At 41.9% G+C, this 24,499-nt stretch overlaps 1 pseudogene; it reads left to right on the top strand.

Annotated features, from left to right (window-relative positions):
* Positions 1-13,349: 13,349 nt before the first annotated feature.
* Usp15-ps2 (ubiquitin specific peptidase 15, pseudogene 2) lies at positions 13,350-18,628 on the top strand (annotated as a pseudogene).
* Positions 18,629-24,499: the final 5,871 nt, after the last annotated feature.

The raw sequence follows: 24,499 nt of genomic DNA, 5'->3' as shown, positions 1-24,499 counted from the left end.
TGACCTCTACCGCCCCCTGCAGGCACATGGTGTGCATACGTACACTCAAGCACACACATATGCACTTTATAAAAACATACTTTAAAAATAGGTGATCAAATCACCCTCAAAGAACTAAATCTTAACAAAAGGGATCACTTTGAAATGTTCAAGTCCCCTTGAAAGGTAAAATCCCTTTGGCTTCAGAATGTTGAGTTTTGTTTTTTGTCTCCAGCCCCAGTGTCAAGTGGGAGGTCCTCCCTGGGCTGTGAAGGGAATGCCTTGTGTCTGGATGTTTGGTAGTGGATGAATGTCCGGTAGGTGGGTGAGGCTGAGGGCGTTGCAGGAAGTCTCAGCAGCCTATTTATATTTTATAGGAAAGGAATCTTGTCTTTCCGTTCCACTAGGATCCTCTTAGCCTTTGGATCCATATAAAGGAGTCCTACAGTTCAATTTTGGCAATAGGATTTTTTTTCTTTTCTGAGTAGAGTTTAATTAAGCACTAGGTATTTGAAGAGAAATTAAATTCTTATTTTCTTTTGACTCATGGGTTTCTATAATCTTGTTTTTATTAAATATAATCTTTATTTCACTTTTTGATGCATAAATATAGCTATAATTTAACTATGAGGAGCTCTGTTTAAAGTAAATTTTAGATTCTTTTAACATTTTTGAATATAGCATCCTTCCTTGCCTTTTGGAAAATTCCAGGTCCACCTTTATGGGTTAGACTTGTGTTGGTCATCATGACATATTTCCCTTTCAGGTCAAAGATCTTGACATTAGGTTTTGTGTAAGCCTTAGTGTGAAACCATTCCTGAGTGTGTGTCCTATTGTTACAGGAAATTCTTCTGCATTCTGTAGTTTGGCATGCTTCTTCTGGTCTCAATTGGGTTCTTTTGGACAATTAGAAGTGAAGTCAGTTGGAGAACTCAGTGGTCTCTCCACTCTAGAAAGCTAGATCTAGCTTCATACCCTGATAATTCTGGCAGGATACAAGGACAAGTCCCAGTACACATAGAGCCTCTTCCTGTACATATCACTGTCCGTGCCCATGACCAAAGCAAATACTATAGTCAAACCAGGGGTCAGCATGGGTAAGGACTACACAAGGATTGGGGCTATCAGTCTTCCGGGTTGTTAATGTTACTGTGAATGCTGGTCTTTCCATGATTGTCGATGTAATGTAAGTTATAAATGTATCTTTTATTCACCTGAAGTAATTGTCCTCTCAAAGACTCACTGTTGAATCAAGATCACCCTTCCTAGCTCTTTCTGAACTCTGGCTGGCTGGTTCAACTCAGCTGTTCTGGCTCCAACTCCTCTTCCACACTGACCGATTCAATCTTACTTCTCTCAATTTCTGACTGAATTGCTCTGCTTGGCCTCTAACAATCTGTTCTAATCTTCTGGTTCCTTCTCATTCTGTCTTTACCTGTGCCTAGCTTGTTCTCCTTGCAACCTCTCTGTCAAACTCTCCTGGTTAAAAACTGCCTCTGAACTCCATGAACCAAACTGCTGCCAACCAAACTGCCACCCCTCCACTGCACTCCCCTGCACTCCACTGCACTCCCCTGCACTGCCTCTCAACTGACTCCTGAGTCTGGGATTAGAGGCAGCCAGATAACCACCACACCCAGGCCTAAGCTTTTCTGTACCTGGAACTTGCTTTGTACCAAGCTGGACTTGAACTCAGAAATCCTCTTGCCTATGTCTCCTGGGATTAAAGGTGTGTCTGTATTCTACTCAGAGAAGCCATGTTGCTGGATTAAAATTCCTCTTCTACAGTAAGTGACCTGAAAAGAAAGTGTCTTTTCCCCCTCAGCAATATGCGCTGCTACTTACATTGAATTTTAGATAAGGTTTGATGGAAATAGCCTTTTTAATTATAACTTTTATATCAATTATGCACTTTCTTGAGTGTGGTAGTTTGAAGAAGATTGGCTCCCATAGGCTGAGACATCTGAATGCTTGGCCATGAGGGAGTGGCAATACTGCGGAATAATTAGGAAGGGTGGCCTTGTTGGAGTAGGGGTGGCCTTGTCGGAGGAATTGTGCCTCCTGGCCCAGCCTGTCTTCCTGATGCCTGTGGATCTGGATGTAAGACCTCTTAGCTACATCTTCAGCACCATATTTGCCTGTGCCACCAAGCTTTCCCACCATGATGATAATAGGCTAAACGCTGGAACTACAATCAAGCCCCAGTTAAAGTCTTTCTTGTATAACGGTCATGGCATCTTTTCACAGCAACTGAACACTAAGACGCGGGGTCATGTTTATTTGTTGCCACAGACTGAACGCTCGGCTTCTGTCGTGCATTCTACCACACTTAGCCCATTTTTACTGTTCATCATAGGGAATTCAGTAGTCAGCTATTTTTCCCTTTGAAAATTCAGTGTGTGTGTGTGTGTGTGTGTGTGTGTGTGTGTGTGTGTGTGTGTGTGTGATCTATAGCCTTAAAGTCAAGAGAGTTATAAATCCACTGAATATTAAGATACAATAAAACTAATAAATGAAGCTTACCACAGGAAACTCATTTTCAGCACTACCTAGTAAGAGTAAGGAGAGAGCTTTTCCCCAGCAGTGATGCTGATGTCACTGTCATCTTGATTTAGTCACTTTGGAGACACATTTCTGGGAGCATCTTTGTAGGAGTCTCTACTGAGGAGTTAGGCCCATGCTGGCTATGAATGGCGCCCGCCGTCCCCTGCTCTGGAGTCCCAGGCTGAATGAAAAGGGAAAAGAAAGCAGCAGCTGAGCACAGTCACTCACCTCTCTGCCTCCTGTGAACTATGGCCAGCTGCATCAGCGGAGTGACCAGAGCCATGCTCAGCTGCCTTGACTTCCCTCCATGGTGGACTGCGCCCTCAGACTGCGTACTAGAATAAAATCTTCCTCCCTTTACTTGTTTTTATCTGGTATCTTATCAAAGAGAAAAGTAACTGTTCTAATTCCATCCTGTTGCTCTGATAAAAGCACTCTGAACAAAAGCAACTCGGGGGTTGGCAGGGGGAGGAAGGTCGATGGTTGAGGGAAGTCAGGGCAGGAACCATGCAGGGACTTAGCAGCAGCCATGGAGGAACGTGCTTGCTAGCTTGCCTTCTGTCTCACGTTAACCAGCTTTCTCATACAGCCCGGGACCGCCTCCTAGGAAAATAATGCCACTCAGAGTGGGCTGGGTCCTCCTACATCAATTAGTAATCGAGACAGTCCCCAACACACATGCCCACAGGCCCATCTGATCTGGGCAACCCCATGGTTGAGACTCCCTTTCATTGGACAGTGATAGCTAACTACGATGATAACGCCGCTGACCCACGGTCTGATTTACACTTTCATCTGTGGTCCAGAATGGATGCGTAAGATGCACATCCTGCCGTACTCCGGTTTACCTTAAATAGTTCAATACAGTCACAGAGCAGGGGCGCTGCGTCAGCTTTTCACCATGGCAAAATATTAAACAAACCGTGTTTGTGCATCCAATTTCACATTTTCTCTGAAGATTGAGCCATAGACTTAACATTTTTAATTGCATTTAATGACATTTAATCGTAACGTTACATTTAATTAATTACAATTTCAATTAAAGATCACATTAATTTTTAAAATTAATGGTTAGTGATGGCAAGATGATTCAGCTGATAAAGGCGCTTGCTAGCAAAAGTGAAGACCTGGAACCTGGAGCCCACATGATAGAAGGAGAGGACCAACTCCTACAGTGTGTCCTCTGACCTCCACACGCATGTACACATACAGTAACAAAATGTTTTAATTAACATATATTCTTTTTGTTTGTTTGGTTTGGGTTTTTTGAGACAGGGTCTTCTTGTACAGTAGCCTGGCTGTCCTGGAACTATCTCTGTAGACCAGGCTGGCCTCGAACTCAGAAATCTGCCTGCCGTTGCCTCCTGAGTGAGGGATTAAAAGCAATTCTGGACTATTCTCGAAAGCTTACTTTTACAGTAGATTTTCCTCTCATTTTTACCTTTTGATTTTATGTGTATGACTGTTTTGTATGCATATATGTCTGTGTACCAGTTTGGTGCCCACTAATGACAGTCGAGAGCATTGGATCCTTTAGAACTGGAGCTTGTGAACTGGTGGTTGTGGACCGACACAGTGGAACCATGGGAATCGAGCCTGAGCTCACTGGAAGAGCAGCCAGTGTGCTTAACCACTAAGCCATTTTCTTCAGTCTCAGATTTTCTTTCTAATGCCACTAAACCTAACTTCTTCATATAAAGTTCTGAGACTTGGATTTATAAATGTAGACTAAAACTAATAGAAATATCAACCACCCCACCCCACCTGTCAAAAATTTAAAAAAATATATATTATTCTGATTTCAAAAGCACAGTCTTTGGGATCAAGGTAAGACCTTTGTGCTTACTTAGGAGGCATAAGAGAATTCTGAACACATTACCATGTGAATGTGTATACGGAAATATATATATATACATATATGTATATATGCATGCTGGAATAAAGTCATTTCATAATTACACCCTAACTTTTGTGTATATGTTATTTTTTAACATATTTTCTCTTTGTTAAGAGTATGCTGAAAACCACAATGATTTGTTAAAGCAATTTAATCCACAACAATCACTTCATATTTATTGATTTATCACAACAATATTTATTGAAATATAGAAAAAACTACAGCTTTAGATTTTCACACAATATTTTTATGTATTCATTGTTTTGAATGGGCATCATAAACTTTTATGCCTTTATCTATGGAAGATTTATGTTTTCAATTAAGGATTTTATTTGGCTGCTTCTACATGGTTATTTTTGAGATCTGGAGGCATTCAAATACATCTTTAAGCTCAATTTATTTCCAAAACACTTGCATAAATTGCATGGCTTTGAGGTCATACTGTTTCAATTATTTGTCTGTAAATGTAGTTTACTAACTGATGTTAAAATTCGCTTATAATTATGAGTTTTACATTTTCTCATCATTTTGCAACAAAATGTACGATAACTTCTGTTGCTGGAGAGATGGCTCAGCAATTAAGAGCGCTGGCTGTTCTTTCTGAGGTCCTGAGTTCAGCTCCCAGCACCCACATCTGTAATGGAATCTGATGGCATGAAGGTGCGCACTCAGATAAAGCACTTATATACATAAAATAAATGAATCTCTTAAAAGGGGGAAAAAAGAGAAGAGCCTACCTGGGCTACCAAATGAGTTCAAGGTCAACCTGGGCACTATAGTAAGATCCTCAAAATGAAAACAAGGTTAAAAGTAACTTCAGTCATCTCTTGACTGCTCTTGAACCTCTTTCAGTCAGTTGAAATAGAAAGGGCAAACATGGGAGGCAAAGTAGTCCAGTTTCCTGAAAGACATTGGGCTGGACTTTTTATTATTATTTAATGTGTGTGGATATGTTGCCTACATGTGTAAGTGCAACACGCATGTGCCTGCTATCCCTGGAGGACAGAAAAGGGAGTCTGATGCCCTAGACCTGGAGTTGCAGATGGTAGTGAGCCACCATGTGGTTCTGGGAACTGAACCCAGGTCCTCTGCAAGAACAGCAAGTGCTCTTAACCCCTGGGCCATCTCTCCAGTCTTCGGCTGAACTTTAAAATTCCAGATCTCTTTACAAATGTTTATTGTTCCTTATATGTTAAAAACTCCAAACCACTGGGACTTCTTGGTGTGTCCTCTTCCCTGAGTTGACTGTACACGCATGTCTAAGATTGCCCCAAATTAGTTGTGGTAAACTAATTTCTAATATTTATTAATTGGCAATTCTGTAAGCATTAATTTATGAGTTTTAACTCCTTTAAAAACAGTTATTTGTATATGTCTGAGTGTTTGCCTGCATGTATGTGTATGTATACTACGTATATGCCCACAAAGGCCAGAAGAGGGCTTCAGATGCCTTGGAGCTAGAGTTACAGATGGCTGGGAATTGTCATGTGGTGCTGGGAATTAAACCTCCGGAAGAGCAGCCAGTGCTCTTTAGCTGCTGAGCCATCTCTCCAGGCACGCGACAGCCTTTGTTTACCCAGGGATAATGGTTAATCTCTAAAGAAACCTAGAAGGTTAGTAAAGGACACTTCTGGGCGATTCTATGAGGATATTTGCAGTAATGACTGAAACGTGGGGTAGCAGCTGAGGGGGCAAGAATCACCCCTTAATGTGGGCAGTACCATCCAATGGTCTGGGGTAAAACAAAAGCAGGAGGGAAGAAGTCTGCTGGAGTGGACTTGTTCTGAGTCTCTGCTTCCTGGCCACCACAAGACAAGCATGTAATGCCTCCACTAATGTGATATTCTTCTTCAGCTCAGGTTCAAAATAATAGAATCAGGCAGCCAGGGACTAACACCAGTGACACTATGAGTCCACCCGAACTGCACCCGAACCGCTCCTCTCCCACACTGTTTCTCTCAGGCACTTGGCCCTGTGGTGGAAAGACTGGCTAATGTACCAGAGTATTTTCTCAGCTCTCACAAACCAGCATACCTAGACTGAGTATGTCCTTAGCTTAAGGCCTTTTCAGTGGGAACAATAAACCTTCCAGATCCTCATCCTCACAATCCTCCTGGGATAGACAGGGATGGCAGGCAATGGGATTCTGGAAGAAGTAAAAGCAATTGCCTTACTGAAAGGGGCTTCGACCTGTTGCTGAAGATCTTTGCACAGTCCTGTGTGCTTACATTCCAATTTGTAAGGAAGTGTGGCAGATGGGAGAAACTCTCCCTCAGTTAAGTTCTAATAAACATCAGTTGAAATCATTGTTAAAATGGTGGGTTCTCACCTGTACGTGGGATATGTTCTTCTAGCTGGGCTGCCTTGTCTGGCCTCAGTAGGAGAGAAAATGCCTGGCCTCAGTTGGGAGAGAAAGCGCCTGGCCTCGCAGAGACTTGAAGTGCCGGGGTTGGGGGATACCCAGGGGTCCCCCCACCTGCTCAGGAGATGTGGGATAGGAGAAGGATAGTGGGAGGGGGTCACCAAGAGGGGGTCAGTGAGCAGGATGTAAAGTGAATAAATAAAAAAAATTAAGTTAAATTTAAAAAAAGGATGGGTTTTTTTTAAAGGTTTATTTATTTATTTATTTATTTATTTATTTATTTATTTATTTATTGTATATAATTACCCTGTAGCTGTCTGCAGACACACCAGAAAAGGGCATCAGATCTCATTACAGTTGGTTGTGAGCCACCATGTAGTTGCTAGGATTTGAACTCAGGACCTCTGGAAGAGCAGTCAGTGCTCTTAACCGCTGAGCCATCTCTCCAGCCCAGGTTCCTAGCTTCTTATTGTAAGCATTCCTTCTAATGCTTATTTTCCTGTGATGAGAAAAGACTCTGGGGTTAGGACAACTTGGCTTCCAAATTGGAAGCATCGGAGTCTCCCTTGACTGCCCTGGCTGCTTGGAGCAAAAGGATTACCAGTCAAGAGGCAGCACTGCCGGTTGTGAACACACCACAGAGGCCTTGAGAAAACCGCACAGTGATGCAGCTGCTGAAGGTGCAGCCCCAATCACCAAGCTGGCAAGAACAGCGGCAGGCTGTGTCTTCTAGTGTTAAGGCTGTCGTGCAAGCGTCTAGTACCAGGACCTTTAGTTCCTCAAATGTTCCAGCTCTTAACTAGATCCAACACAGCCAGAGCCTCAGACCTATGTGCGTTATACCTCTCATGCAGACATCTTGTTTCAAAAGCCTTTGTGAACTCTAGATGACATTGCAATCATTGTCACACAGGACAAAGGAGACTAACAGATGATGAGTACTGAAGAGTCACGGCTACAGTTGGTGCAAAACCAAACCTCAGTTTGCCTGTGAGGTATGCTGTGATTGGTCCAAACAGCCCTCCTTGGACACCAGCAGGCTACCCAGGTTTACTCCGAGAGTCAGCTGGTGAACTCCCTCTGGAATTGCAATATTAGGTCCCGCCACAAAGACTTCTTTCAATTGGCTCTACCTCCAGCCCATGTTCGGTAATGATCTTGAAACAGAAAGGAAGCATCATAAGAGAAGAGATGTTAGGCCAAGGTCTAAACATGGCAGCATAGATGGCTGCCCAATAGTTGGAGCAGCAGCAGCTGAACAGTCTCAGACATCCAAGATGGGAGGAGAGCAGAGGAGATGACAAGAGAAGCCAGACAGCAGAGGCTAGAGAATAGATGATGCAGAGAAGAAAAATTGCTAGAAGAACTCTAGAGAGCTGTCAGATCTTCAGCGTCAATGGTCTAGAACAGTAATTCTCAACATCCTTAATGCTGTGATTCTTTAATATACTTCCTCATGTTACGGTGACCCCCCCAACCATAAAATTATTATGTTGCTACTTCATAACTTTTACTACATAATTTTACTACTGTTATGAATTTAATGTAAATATCTGATATGTGACTCCTATGAAAGGCTCATTTAACCCCCAAAGGGATCATGAACCATAGGTTGAAAATCACTGGTCTAGACACTCAGGCCAATATCTATAACAGTGGCCAGTGATTGGGGCTGAGGAACCCCCAAACCAGCTGGAGTCAAGAGCTGAGGACTCTCAGCCTCCTAGATCTACCCAAGAGCTGTAACGCACATAGGTCTGAGGCTCTGGCTGTCTTGGATCTAGATAAGAGCTAGAACATTTGAGGAACTAAATGTCCTGGTACTAGAAGGTTACATGACAGCCTTAACACTAGAAAGCACCACCTAACTGCCATCAAATGCTGAGAGATCTGTGGTGGGTTGAATAGAAATGGCCCCCATAGACACATGTGTTTGAATGCTAGGCCAATAGGGAGTGGCACTATTAGGACCTGTGACCTTGTTGGAGTAGGTGTGGCCTTGTTGGAGAAAGTGTATCACCATGGGAGTGGGCTTTAAGGTCTAGCCTATGCTCAAGCTACGTCCAGTGTGGCACACAGTCTCTTCTCCTGTGAGCGGATTCAGATGTAGAACTCTCAGCTACCTCCCAGCACCTTGTCTGCCTGCCCGCCACCCTGTTTTCTGCCATGGCAATAATGGACTAAACCTCTGAACTGTAAGCCAGACCCAATGAAATGTTTACCTTTAGGACTTACTGTGAAGAGGCCCCCACCACATGTGCAGCATGAAACCATGCTATGAAGAGAAGTGGAACGTGAGACATGAGGGTGGAGAGAAACCGCCTCATAACGTGAGTAGCCTGCACTGTCACTTGAGGCCATGGTAATGTTCCAGGCAGTGCTGTTGCCTCCAAGGGCCATGTCTGAGTCCGTGCCTTGCAGTAGCAGAGGTCTGTGTTGATGTCTGTGGTCCATGTTACCACTCAAGTCCATGCAGATTTCACTCGTCTGGGCTGCCTCCTGGGACCATGTTGATATAGAAGGGCTGTGAAGAGCTGGCCCACTCCTCACTGTAGCACTTGCTAGAGCTGTCCAGAGGGCATGAGCAAGGGAGAGCTGGCCCTGCCTCCTGCCTGAGCAGCACGGGAGAACTGACCCTGTTGGCATGGCTGTGGGAGGGCTGGCCCTCCTCCCCCAGTGATGTGGGTGTGCAATTGGGCATGGGACAGCCAACCTCAGGGCATGAGAACAGGGGGGTGGGGATGGCCCTGCCCCTTGTTGTGGCTTCAGCACTTGGGTGAGCTGGATCTGTCCCTCGCTGAGGAATTGCTGGAGACCTGGCTCTGGAGGTGTGAGCATGGGAGAGCTGGCCCTGGCAGCACAGCTGCAGGCTCAGGAAAGCTGGTAGGATGACCTACTTAGCTACAGTGTAGAGCCATATCCAGGGCTTTGAGCTGGCCCATCCCAACACCTACCCCACCTGTGAACCGCTAGAGTGCGTGAAGGTACCAGTCCTACAGAACCAAAGCTGCAGTATCGTCATGATACTGGATATCCAAGAGGAGTCTTCATGACGGTCCAGTATTGATAATGTAGCAGAAACCGGAGGCCTCAAAGCAGACCAGTGAGTGATTCATTGCAATGAACATTTGCAAGTAAATCTGTTTGGGCGAAAGAGTATAGTGTGTGACACACTGTGACACACCTCAGCTTCCACTGTGAGATTTTGTTGTTTTATTTCTCTTTATTTTTGTGTTCTTTGGGGAGGGAAGTTACAAGGGCAGAGAGATGAGTGGGATTGGGGTGCATCATGTGAAATTCATGAAGAATCAATAAAAAGTTTTGTTTTGTTTTTAAAAAGAAGTTCCTGTGGATATGGTGTCTCTTCACATCGATAGAAACCCTAAGACAGGACTTGACAGAGGCCAAACCCAGCACTTTAAGAGCCTTCTTTTCCTCCTTCCTTCCTTCCTTCCTTCCTTCCTTCCTTCCTTCCTTCCTCCCTTCCTTCCTCTCTTTTTATTTTGGCCTACTCACTATTTCTGCATGGGTAGAGCAGAAGGTCCCAGCCACCTTATTATAAATGGAGCTACTCTTACTGAATTCCCCCTAACCTTAAATGTCATTTCTTACACCTTTCTAACTTACAAATCAAGCTGCAGATCTTTGAGCAGAAGGCAGAGAAGGCCACTCTCCATGGACGGTGTTTCAAAGGACTCTGGGGTTTGGTCAGCTACACTGGGGCTCTTTCCAGCCTTGCATCTTTTAAACAAAGTAATTCCAAGTCAGGGGCCCATAAACTGCAGAAATAAGCCAGGCTTCGCACAGAGCGCAAAGATCTTCTGGACAGTGTTTTATGTCTCGTCAGCATTTCAACAATTGCAAGAGAAAGAACATAAAATGTTGAGAAATAATACGTCTGCATAATCAAAACGCTCTCACAGAGGCAAAGCAGACCCAGGCCATAATAAAAACCCATAGCCTTGATTTGGGGTTGACACTTTAACAGTCTAGTCTTCTATGAGTTTGAGATCGTTGGACAGGAGCGCAGCACTGTCTCCTCCTTCCTAGAGAGTGATTATGATCTTTCACGGGTATTTTAAACAAACATTCCAAACGTTTAAGCAACACAAACTTAACTCCAGTCTGCTTGGAAAAGTAGGACACCACCAAGGGGAGAAAATATGATAGAGCAAAAGGAGTTTCAGACATTTTTGAAGCTTACTCACAATAAATGGCTGTTTACACACTGCGGTAACATGTACATTCCCGGTTGAGTAACCACACCCCTCGGATGGCTCCACACTGAAATGTCTGGGCAGCATGAAATGCATTCAGTAGGTTACTTTTTTAAAAAGGACACAGAGCATCTAGGAAGAGTTAGGGGGAGAAGTGGAGGTGTGTGATTAAAATACATTGCATATGAATTTTAAATTCTCAAAGACTCAATAAAACTATTATATTTAAAAAAAAAAAAGCCTTCCCCTAAACCAAGGCCAAAGCAGACACCTTTCCTCATCTTGTACCTTTGCATGGATGACTTTGTTCAGACATTCTAGATATCTAGCAAGATAACTTCAGGATCGAGATTCTATATCACAAAGCAGGCATCACGAAAGTCTTTGGGACCTGTCTTCACAGCATTAGTCTAGTCTTCACTTGGCTCTTTCTATTTCAGGATTCCCACTCTGATCCTTCCTCTCCAGTGCTCACAGGAATCGTCTTTCTAAACGCACCCCTGTACCCTGTGCTAACTGCTCTGTATGGCAGCAGACCCAAGTCCTAGGTTTATTCCCATTTATTCAGTCCAGTGAACTACACTCCTCTTGTCTTCATTTCTTTGTCTATGGCTATTATAAAATACTGACTAAAGCAAAGTAAAGGAGAAAAGGTATATTTTAGCTCACATTCAAGTTCAGCATGACAGGGGAGTCAGGGAAGCAGGAGCTTGAAGCAGTTGGTCATGTTGCACCTGTATTTGGCAAACTGAGAGGGACAATTCAAGCTGGTCTTTAGTTTATTTTCTCTTTTTAAAATACAGCTCAGAGAATGGTTCTACCCACAGTGGATGGGTCTTCCAAGATAATTCCCCAACAGGCATGCCCAGAAATCATTCTCCCCGATGAGTCTAGATTCTCTCCGGTTGATGCCAGTAAAAATTATATCTCTCTTCCAAGACCAAACTATTTGCACTATGTTAATTTCTCAAATTAGGGTCTCTCTACATGCTCACAATTGTTTTTTGGCTTCTTTTTTATCTCCACTGTTTCCCTTGAAGACTCTGTCTCCATTTAAATAGCCAATTCAATCCTCTTGTGAGCCTTTCTTGTCTATCTTTCCTTTGACCACATTTCACTTGGGTGGGCCACTAGACTCACTGCTGGAAATCTGAAGGCTGTCAGATCAATAAGAAAAAGCTATAACCTGAAGAAAATAATATTCCAGCAAAGGAAGGCCTTACTGAGAATGCAGTTCATTACAGCATCTTCACATGGCGATTTCTCACTGTACTCAGCCCTAGCAGAGAGTTGTTGAGTTCTTTGTGTATAAATTCAGTCTCTTTTCTGTTGCTATTACTGTTTATTTGTTTCATAAATTTTCATTGCTTATATTCATTATAAATGGAACTATGTCACACGTGGAGAGTTTCATCCAAATATGTTTTGTATGTTGGGTTTATTCTCCTCCCCCCCAAATCCCTCCCTTCTTTTGTTCCATTTTGTTATTGTAAAATATAAAAAATAAAAAAGTAAGGCTGTCTTTTACCTCGCTAGGTTCACACCACAGTGCTCCAAGATGTCTGCTGGATGTCTTAATTCTCAGTCAGCAAAGCGTCTCACCCGCTCTGCTCCATCCCATATCACACTGCCGAAGGCCTCTCTCTGAGCCTGGCAGCAATCTCTCTACCTATATAGTTCCCAAGGCAGGTTTCCATGTCAGAAACACACATCCCAACTCTGTGATAGCCCAGAGAGCCGCCCCACACTCCATTACACTTAAATCTACACATGAAAGAACACACAAGACATTAACTTTGACCCAATTGATAAGATATAATTGCCCACTTGAACATACAAAGCCCAAACACATCCATCCCTTAAAAACATTTGTAACGCCATCCAATTAGACAAGATGGATGAAGCAAAGAAGTGCAGGCTGACAGGAACCGGATGTAGATCTCTCCTGAGAGACACAGCCAGAACACAGCAAATACAGAGGCGAATGCCAGCAGCAAACCACTGAACTGAGAATAGGACCCCCATTGAAGGAATCAGAGAAAGAACTGGAAGAGCTTAAAGGGGCTCGAGACCCCTTATGTACAACAATGCTAAGCAACCAGAGCTTTCAGGGACTAAGCCACTACCTAAAGACTATACATGGACTGACCCTGGACTCTGACCCCATAGGTAGCAATGAATATCCTAGTAAGAGCACCAGTGGAAGGGGAAGCCCTGGGTCCTGCTAAGACTGAACCCCCAGTGAACTAGATTGTTGGGGGGAGGGCGGCAATGGGGGGAGGGTGGGGAGGGGAACACCCATAAAGAAGGGGAGGGGGAGGGATTAGGGGGATGTTTGCCCGGAAACCGGGAAAGGGAATAACACTCGAAATGTAAATAAGAAATACTCAAGTTAATAAAAAAGAAAATGAAAAAAAAAAAAAAAACATTTGTAACAACCTGTAAAGGTACAGCATGGAATCTTAACGTCACCCACCATATTCTCCTGCCACGGCTTCTCTCCCTGTCCCTCCTGTCTCTTCTTCCTTTCCGTTTCAGTCTCCTCCTCTTCCTTCAAACTTCTCTCCTGCCCATCCTTCCTTCTCATCCAATGACAGGCCTCCTTCTATCTTGTATCTGCCCTTCACCTGTATTTTACAAATTCAAGGGGGAGAAGGTTCTGGTCAAGTCACCTGAGTCCTGAGTACATGACTAGGTAGCTGTCCTTGGGGCAGCAGAATTCGCATCGAAATACAGATAACTCCAGGGCAAACCACAACATTTCCCCCTTTTTGTCCAGTTAAAAGGCCTTTTCACTTATATACAAATTGAGTACAATTATTACCATTCTACAATTTATAAAACATATGATACACTCAATACCCAGTCCATCAATTTTGTCCATTACCTAAAGCACCTTGTCACCTATCCTAAAAGACTATAATTCTATACCTGATTTATATCCTGGTTTGAGATCGTACACTATCTGAAAAACCACCCTTTCTGTAACACCAGGCAGAGTGAATGTAGACATATATTGTAGAAGTTATTAAGGTTAAATAAAAATCTGTGGCTCCGGGTAGAGAGCTTAACAGATGGATAGATTTTGGGCTAAAGTCTTGAGTTTTAAGTTGCTCATTGGTTTTAGAATTGATAGAAGGTGTTTAAGTTTGTTTTAAGGAGAGTACAGAGATTACCCGAATCATGTGGGGATTTTCATCCATGGTTCGGAATTTAGATAGGGAAAAATTAGTCACTGACTCCAAGTAGAGTATTGTGATATTTACAAGTTATTAAGGTTAAAGAAAAATCTGTGGCTCCAGGTAGAGAGCTTAACAGATAGGTATATTTTGGGCTAACGTCCTGGTTTGATATATTGCTTATTGATATTGGAATTGATAGAAGGTATTTGGTTTGTTTTATGAATTACCCCGCTAAAGGCCATATGGTTCGTTGATGCCGGCTAGCAAGGGTTTGTGCTTGTTTTTGCTAGTTACCACAATAGGAAGCTTGGATTCTCTTAATATGGGCTCCATGGGAATTTTGGGTTAATTTCCTAATATCACAAAGTACAAAAGCCTATCAGGCTCATTGTTTAGCTTACTTCCCTTTTAAAATTGTTTAATCTTCATAATGGGTATGACTGTGAGTTTTATGGTTATATTATACTCTGGGAGAGAGTGCAAGATACAAGCTTTTCTGGTTACAGACTAAGGAACACAGTATTTTGGGAGAAAGATTTTGTCTTTGTGCTTTTAAAAAGTGTGACTAGACTCTGGAAACCTCACAGAGTCATACTGATCAGATTTGATAGAGGTAGACCGCCTGAAAAAATTGATTCAGGAGAATCAAACACAAAGATAATCTCAATTCTAAACTTTTATCTTGAGAGTTGTATTTTACAGTGTGTGCCTACTTGGATTCCTGGTCTCAAGGACTTTCAGCTGGGTCCAGTCAGGACACATCGGCTACAGCATTTGCTTCATTCTTCCTTTCCCCTGCCCCCAAGAATATCTTGGGGCACTGCTGCGCTGGACTTAGAGCTGGTAAAAGACAGCCATACTTTCTTTTATTTTTTTATATTTTTACAACAGCACCCTTCAGTAAACATTGATATGCAATTGTCTCTGTGATATGTTGGTCTGAAGTCCTTTGAGTAAACAAAGGAGTGGTATAGCTGTTTCATATGATAGATCTGATTTTAGCCTTTGAGGATCCTCCATACTGACTTCCACACTGCCTATACTAGTTTATATTCCCCCTATCATCATCTATGATTTCCCTTTTGTCCACATCCTTGCCAGCATTTGGTCTGATTTTACTAATATCTGCTGTTTATATTTCTCTGGTTGCTAGTGGGGTTGACTGTATTTTCGTGTGTGTATTGGCTGTTTCTGATTCATTGTTTGAGAACTTTCTATTTCATTAGTCCATCTACCTATCAGTTGGGTTGTTTGGTTTATTATTGTTTAGTTTTCTGAGTTCTTTATATACTCTAGGTGTTAATCCCCTCTCAGTAGAAAATGTTTCCTCCATTCTGTGGGCAGCGTCTTTACTTGGTTTTCTTCCCTATGCAGAGGCTCTTTGATTTCATGAGTTTTCCTTTGTCAGTTATACAGTTCTACATAGAAAGCCCTCCTTCAACTTGTCTGTTAAAATGTTTCCCTGACTCTTTCCTCTGGCAGCTTCAGAGTTTAAGGTTTATAGAGTTTGAAATCCAGTATGGTGACATTCCAGAATTATTCTCCTTGCCCAAGATTGCTTTGAATATCCATGGTATTTTATGATTCTATATGAATTTTAAGGTTTTTTCTATTTCTGTGAAGAATGCCGTTGGAATTTTCATAGGGTTTTGTATAGATTGCTTTGGGGAGTAATATCATTTTTACAATATTAATTCTTCCACTCCATGAACATAGGAGGTGTTCCAATCTTCTAGTGCTTTCTTCAGTTACGTTCTTTAGCATTTTGAAAATTTTGAAGCATAGGTCTTTCGGTTCTTGACTAAGAATAGTCCAAGATTTTGTTTCTTTGTGTGACGTGTGTAGAGGTTATGTCAGGTTCTACCTCCCAGTCTCGTGTTCCCAGAATTAAGACTCAGACTCAAAATATATTTACAAATACCTTGGCCATATAGCTAAGTTCTATCCTGGCAGATCATAATTAAATAACCCAATTATTCTAACCTTCGTTCTGCCACGTGACTAATTACCTGTGCTCAGGTGCCATGTGTCCATCTCCTCACACTTCCTGGCGACCTCCCACCTGGCTCTATCCCAGAATTCCTTCTGCCTCCCAGATATCCCACCTTCTATTAGCCGCAGGCCATCAGATGTATTATTGACAGGTGCCACATCCATACAGACGTAAGATATTCTCTCTCTCCAGATAGGTTGTTGTCATTGTTGCAGTTGGGAATGGGATTGTTCCATGGTTTCTTTTACAGCATGTTTGCTATTTGTACATAGGAAGGTTGTGACATCGGTGTTGACTGTCAGTCTGACGGGGTTTGGAATCTCCTAGGAGACAAGCCTCCTGGCACACTTGAGAGGGATGATTTAGATGGGCTTAACTTCCACACATGCCGGTGAGAAGTCTTCTCAATTGGGATAATTAGGTGGGAAGACCTGCTCAAAAAGTCTGAGTCAGGCGGTCGCTGCCGCCTCCGCTACCGCTAGTGGAAGAAGATGGCGGAAGGCGGAGCAGCGGACCCGGACACCCAGCCTTCTGACATCGCGACGCTGCTCAAAACCTCGCTCCGGAAAGGGAACACCTGGTATCTAGTAGATAGTCGGTGGTTCAAACAATGGAAAAAATATGTTGGCTTCGACAGTTGGGACAAATACCAGATGGGAGATCAAAATGTCTATCCTGGACCAATCGATAACTCTGGACTTCTCAAAGATGGCGATGCTCAGTCACTTAAGGAACACCTTGTGGACGAGTTGGATTACATACTGTTGCCGACTGGAATAAACTTGTCAGCTGGTATTCGCTGATGGAAGGCCAAGAGCCAATAGCAAGAAAGGTGGTAGAACAGGGCATGTTTGTAAAGCACTGCAAAGTGGAAGTCTACCTCACAGAACTGAAGCTCTGCGAGAATGGGAGCATGAATAATGTTGTAACTCGGAGATTTAGCAAAGCTGACACAATAGACACAATTGAAAAGGAAATAAGAAAGATCTTCAATATTCCAGATGAAAAGGAAGCCAGACTGTGGAACAAGTATATGAGTAACACATTTGAGCTACTGAATAAGCCAGACAGCACCATCCAGGATGCCGGCCTATACCAAGGACAGGTGTTAGTGATAGAACAAAAACATGAAGACGGAACGTGGCCCAGGGGTCCCTCTGCTCCTAAGTAAGTGCTCCTCCTCCTCTTCCTCCACCTCTTCCTCCTCCTCCTCCTCGTGGTCTATTGCATTATGCTGGGTCTCCTTCAGATGCCGAAGTCCACAGTGTAGCAAAGCTGACTGAATTGCAAGAACACATGCATTCTTCATCTTTCGTAGTTCACTCTTGGAGACATCTTCTAAGTTTATACTTACACTTTGATTGATGTGTTACAGATTTCAAGCCTTCAACGTCAAATCACTTTTAGAATAAATCAGTGTAAATAAATGTTGCATTGTCTAATATAGTAAGATCCTTAAGCATTTTATGTTTTCTTGAGTTTTTTGTGATGTGTATCTGGTTTTTAAATGCTTCTTTATGAAAGGCAGTCAGAGGGCAAGAGTAGTATTTTTATTATACAAATGTTTTAGAGTTTAAGTGAATAAGTAGAGATCGTATCTGGAATACTGAGTGCTTTGGATGGTAAATAGAGTTGAAAATGTTTTCAAAATGATAAGATTTACATTATGAAAAAAAATCCTATTTATATTTCAATACATAAACTTCAGATCTCTGAGAAGTAATCCATGTGTCTATAGTTGTACTATTTCTGTAGTGTAAAGAGAGCATCTACATTCACACTGAGGTTCCTTCTGCAACTACTGTGCTAAGGAAGATGAACGAGATCTATGGACAGCTTCATAGCCATTCAACCTTACCTTCTGCCAGATAACTAACTGGAGGGTCGTTTAATTGTCTACAACCCTGAATTTCAGATTCTCTGGTGAGGGATCGTAGATTTGAATTTTGAAAAACTTTAAGATAATGATTTGTAATTAAATGAGTAATTTATTACATGCTGACATAACAAATCTATAAAACAGAACAGCCTTGCTACTTGATTGCAAGTTTTCTTCTAAAGGAAATGCACCTTCAGGAAGAGGTTTTATTTTTTTTATATTAGGTAAAGTTTTGTTGTTATTGTTGTTATTGTTTAAATTTCTTGTGAGTTGGTTCTTAAATTCATTAATTACTTAGAGGTGTATATTGAACCCTGCTTAGTTGAACATAATACATGGATAAAATTTCGAATAAAAGTAGAAATTTCAATAGGAAAAATTAAAAGCCTGTGAGTTTGAATCATAGATATCTTAACAAGTAGTAATTTGGAAATTATAGACTTTTATAAATATTCATTTTAGTGCTTAATCAAAATCATAATTGTTTTTCTCACTTATGTTTATATTGTTATATTTTTACTGAATCTTGAAACAATTTTAAATAATAAAATTTGCTTATGCTGCAAAAAAAAAAAGTCTGAATCACTGTGTGCAGTCCTAGTCTTGGACCCTGGAATGCATACAAAGGTGAAACTAAGGTCTGCACCAGTATTCATTTCTTCTCCTTTCCCTCCCTCTCTTCCTCCTTTCCTCCTTCCCCCTTCTTCCCCTTTCCCTTCCTTCCTTTCCTTTCTCTCTCTCTCTTTCTTTCTTTTCTTTTTCTTTTTTTCTGAGACTGAGTTTCTTTTTGTAGCCCTGGCTGTCCTGGAACTGGCTCTGTAGAGTTTCTCCTGCCTCTGCCTGAGCGCTGGGATCAAAGGTGTGCGCGCCACATCTGGCCCTTCCTCCTTTCTTACTTTGGATGCAATTGGAGATGCTTTGAGCTGCTGCCGTCTTGATTTCCTAGCTGTGATGGACTGTAGTCTGGAACTCTGAGCCAAAATAAATCCTTCCTTCCTTAAGTTCCTTTTGTCATGGCACTGTATCACAGCAAGGAGAAAGTTTAGTACGTCATTTTTACATCCAGCCACTTTGTTAAAAGTGTTATAGGACCTAAGTGTTTTCTGGTGGAATATTTTTTATTATTACCCCTTTTGTTTCTTTCTCTTGCCTTATTGTGCCAGCTAAGACTTTAAGTACTGTATTGCATGAGAGTGGAGAATATGGACACCCTTGTTTTGTTCATGGTTCTAATGGAAATGCTGTAAGGCTTTCCCATCTAGAATACTGTTGGCTATAGGTTTTCTATATAAATCTTTGTCATGTTGAGATATATTCCTGGTCTTTACAGATTTTGGGTTTTCTCCCCTTTAAAACAGCATCTCAGTATCTAGTGGATCTGGAATTTGCTTTGCAGACCAGGTGAGACTTGAGCTCACAAGAGTCCTACTTGCTTCTGTCTCCTCAGTGCTGGGGTTAAAGGTGTGTGCCACCATACCTGAAACTTCATGGCTTACATATGAAGGGATGTTACATGTTGTCCTGAGTCCACTTATATTACGTACCACATCAGTTGACTTGATAATGTCAAATTGTCAGCGCCTGCACCGACACTGTACTGAGAATCGGGCGAAAGCCTGTGGAATTAAAGAAACACACACACACACACACACACACACACACACACACACACACACACACACACAGGTTATCGTGTCAAGCCAAGAGAGGAAGAGAGAGAGAGAGAGAGAGAGAGAGAGAGAGAGAGAGAGAGAAAGAGAGAGGAGGAGAAGAGAGGAGGAGAGGAAGAGAGGAGGAGAGGAGGAGAGGAGGAGAGGAGGAGAGGAGGAGAGGAGGAGTCTCCTGTAGCTTTATTCACCACTTATATACCCAAGTTCTCCAGGTAGAAAATAACTGGGAAGCACAGTGGGAAACCCTGGCTCATGACTGCCTGGCTCGTGACTTCGGTAACCGACTACGAGACTTGAATTAATTAGGGAGAAATCCCAGAAGACCAGCCTAAATCTCAAGGACAAAGGCTGAGAAAGCAAAAGGCAGGAGCGAATTGACCACCACCCAGGTGTGGCCCAGGTGTGTCGGTTCTACATGCATCACCCGGGGTCAGCAGGGGTCATGCAGTGGAGACACCGGGTGTTTACTCAGGAGATACTTGGTATTTACTTCCTGTGCCGTAAATTCATGGGAGAGGCTTTTGTCCAACAATCTCAAGAATTTATGGCAGTAATCTTAACTGTGGCCATACAGTCACAAAGTGGCCAGGCCCAAATCCGATACAGCTCCCTACATCAAATGATCTTCTCATTTCTAGAATGAACCTAGTTTAATAGTGAATGATGTTTTTCACTGTTCTTGAATTTAGTTTACAAATATCTTATTGAGAATTTTTACATTTATGTTCAGCATAGAGTTTGGCCTATAGAATTGTTTGCATGTGTGTCCATGTGCATTCATGCCTCTCTCTCTCTCTCTCTCTCTCTCTCTCTCTTTCTCTGTGTGTGTGTGTGTGTCTGTGTGTGTGTGTGTGTGTGTGTGTGTGTGTGTTTATTTGGTTTAGGTACCAGGGTAAAACTGGTTTCAAAAAGAATTTGGTAGAATTTTTTTCAAAAAGAATTTGGTAGAATTTTTTTCAAAAAGAATTTGGTAGAATTTTTTTCAAAAAGAATTTGGTAGAATTTTTTCCTTCTCTGTTTTTATGAAACAATTTGAGGAGCATTGGTCTTATTACTGTTTGAAAGATCTCATGGTATTTCACATTGAATCTGACTGGAGTTGGCCTGTTTAAATTAGGGGATTTTAAAAAATGTAATGCTTCAATTTTATCGATTTTTATCACTTTGCTTAAACTTTTAAATCTCATTTTTGCCTTCTTTTGAAAGGACATATGCATCTAAAATTTCATCAGCTTCTTTTAGATTTTCTCTTTTAAAGGACTGTAAGTGTGTAAGTTATGTCCTGATGATTTTCCGACACTCATCGGTCTCCGCTGTGCTGTCTCCCTCTGTATCCCCAGTTGTATCCGTGTAGGTCTTCTTCTTTCTTTTGCTGAGTTTCCCTAAGGTTTGTTGATCTTGTTTATCCTTTCAAAGACCCAACTACTGGCTTCATTGATCGATTATTTTTTTTCCATTTTCATTTTGTTAATTTTGCTCTGACTTTTTAATGTAAGCACTTATATCTACAAAACCTGCTATAGCCTATTGGTTTTGATATGTTTGAGTATATATTTGACCTCCAAGACTTTTCTTTTCACTTCTTACCTTCATTGACGATGACACATTTATTAGTAGTGCTGTTTAACAGCCACGAGCAAGTGTACGTCCTGTCTGCTTAACAGTGGTGAGCGAGTATAAATCCTGTCAACTTCTCTTGCTGCTGGTTTCCAACTTTATTCCATTGTGATTGGATAAAATATAAGGAGTTATTTCAGTTTTCTTCTATTTGTTGAGACATTGTATTTTAACATATGACCTATTTTTGAGAAAGTTCCATGGGATACAGAGAAAATTGTATAATACTCAACGTTTGAGCTGAGTGTCTATGGATGTTTGTAAAGTGCATTCTACCTATGAAACCATTTAACTTAGATATCTATCTGCCTTTTTAAAAAAAGAAATTGGAATCCTCCATCTATTGGGGGAAATGTGGTATTGAAATCACTCACTAAATAATCTGTTAATGCCATCTTGATGGATCATTCCCTTAACTGGTATGAAGTGTTTTTCTTGATTGTGTGTTATCAGAACATGGTCTATGAATGAAGCTGTGTGAGGAGATTTCTGAGAACTTGTGAGAAAACTAAGTAAACAAGACAAGAGTCTTGTGACCCCTGTTCCTCTATAACATAGACTTGTTCTTGGAGTGAGCTTCCGTACTCCTCCCAGCTGTAATAAGGAAGAATGGGTTTTGCTATAGATTACCCATTATTGTTCAGAATGATGTTTCCTTGAGACTGCATGCAGCATAAACTCCTGTGAGCTTGCCATGGTGGCTGTAAACAGCTTGAACTCAAGTGAACTTTGTCGGTATGACTTTCATATTGCTCAGAACCCTGAATAAAGAAGGTTATTGCATGAGCGTTTAGTCTGCCTCGTGTTTAGTCTCCACTCTCCCAGATTCATGCCACTGAATAGTAGCAACTGGTCCCCAAACAGGGACTTGAAGTTGACTAGAAGATAAGAGGGTGGGGACCCTCCCAGACGGAAGTGAGAGAGCATGATGACACAGACACCAGTGAAAGATCTGCCTGATGTCAAGCTTGAAAGGAGAAACACAAGTATCAAAGTCACACTAGATTGCTTGCAAGTTGCTTGTGATTATACGCCCTGGTTTCCAGAAGAAGGAACTTTAGATAAAGAAGTTTGGGATAAAATCTGAAAGAATATTTAAAAGGCACATAAAAGGGGGAAAGAAATCCCTGCTCAATTTTGGGTCACTTGGAAATACTTAAGGACCATAAAGATATTTTCCCCGTGCAGGCATAAGAATTTAAAGCGGGCCTGTGAAAATGCTGTTTCTAGTTAAATAAAAAGTATACAATGTTTCTTTGAGCCTTATGTCGATCTCATGGGGGGGACTCAGAGATGCTAGTGAAGAACAAGTACAAGGGGAACAAACCTAAGAATTAGTATTAAAACAATTGGATTTTGATAATGCCAAGGAAGAAAATGCCAAGGATTAATCAAGACTCAGAAAGAGATAGAGAATGCTAGAGACTTCCTAAAGTTGTGTATAAATGTGGAGTCCTACACGCATAGAGCAGAATTAGCTGCTTCAGAAGCCTACGCAGTTTAAAGACAGGTGTCAGCAAAGTGTTTTAATTTTGGCCAATCTGGCCATGTTAAAAAAAAAATTCTGCTGGACACATCTTGGCAAGGCAGGCAGAATGGGCTCCACAGCCAGCTCCTATTTCTTGGTTGCCGAGACAGAAACCCGCAGGTGAATATTTTAAGTGACTCTGCTGTTTTGTATATTCAGATGGCAGGCAATTTATTGGTGGATGAATCGAGAATCGGAGTCTTCCAGTCATAACCTGTAACTTTGGAACCCCAGTTTGCACATCCTTGCCCAAAAATGGGTATAGTTAAAGAAGACTGAGGCTTAACTGACTGCAGATATAAACTAGCACACAAAGGATAGAGATTCACCAAGAATGGAAACCGACCTAACTTGGAGAAGAGGAATGTTGCAGACAGGGTGTGAAGGTCGCAAGGGTATCACGGAAATAAACGTTTAGAGGAAAGCCCTTGAGTCTAGTAAACAGAAAGTTGGAATGGATGGGACACGAGTAGCTTGGAGACAGAAATAAAAGAGAGAAATGAAAGAGAGAAAAGGAAGGGAAAAAAAGGCTTAGTGTGCTCCTGCAACTGAATTTCCATGCCTTAAAAGTAAAAGGAAGGGGTTGGGGATTTAGCTCAGTGGTAGAGCGCTTGCCTAGGAAGCGCAAGGCCCTGGGTTCAGTCCCCAGCTCCGAAAAAAAGAACCAAAAAAAAAAAAAAAAATAAAGTAAAAGGAAGATGAAAATGTACTCGAGTCCAATTAAAACATGACAGTGATGCTGAATTGCTGGCACCTCTGCCTCTAGATCACATAGGAAAAACCTGCGGAGGAGGAAAACCAGGGCCAGCTATGACTACTGCTGATAAAAAGGCTGCTCCAAAGGTCGGTGCAGCCAGCTGTCTGTTGCTGAGGCTGTAGGAGATTAAACAAGCAATGTAAGCTGCCCCTACAACAAGTGAACCCACAGAATTAGACCGTTTCCATCTCCAGACAGTAACATTGTGTCAGCTTCAGATGGTACTCGATCATCCCCAGACAGTAACATTGTGTCAGCTTCAGATGGTACTCGATCTGTTCTTTCGGTGGGCGCTGCTGCATAAGGAAGATCTACATCTGATTGAATCCAGGCCCAAAGGCATTTGTGTATCCTGTGGATCCTCCACTGCCTTTAACCTCAATTCTTTTCCACACTACACTGTCTCCTTCAAGTATTCTAGCACAAGAGGGTAAACCTTTGGGATGACCTATTACACCATAAGGGCATAAGATACCAAGTGTTTATTCTCCTTGCTCAATTGGTGAATCAGGAGAGGGCCTGATGTCAACAGTTACTCTGGGTTTGATCTTTGTTGTATTATTTTACCACTAACTACTAATTATTTTTAAGAGCATTGCAGAATCCTATGGGTTTTCAAGTTTCATTTGCAGATTACTGTGGAAGGATAGAAAGTCAGTCCAGCTGGAAAACTGTGCGATTTTCTCACATGAACTGAATTTATGATCACAAAATTTTTCAACCATCTCTCATTGGACAGGCAGATGTTAATTTTATTAATGGCTCGTCTAATGGTAAAGGGAGGGCTTCATGATCCAGAGAGCCATTAATCTACTAGTTCTTCCTTTTCCTCAGCCCAACTAGTAGAATTGGCCACTTCGATTGATTTATTATA

This window comes from Rattus norvegicus, chromosome 5 (assembly GCF_036323735.1).
Source record: "Rattus norvegicus strain BN/NHsdMcwi chromosome 5, GRCr8, whole genome shotgun sequence".
Taxonomy (NCBI): domain Eukaryota; kingdom Metazoa; phylum Chordata; class Mammalia; order Rodentia; family Muridae; genus Rattus; species Rattus norvegicus.
This window is presented reverse-complemented; position numbering and strand designations above follow the sequence as displayed.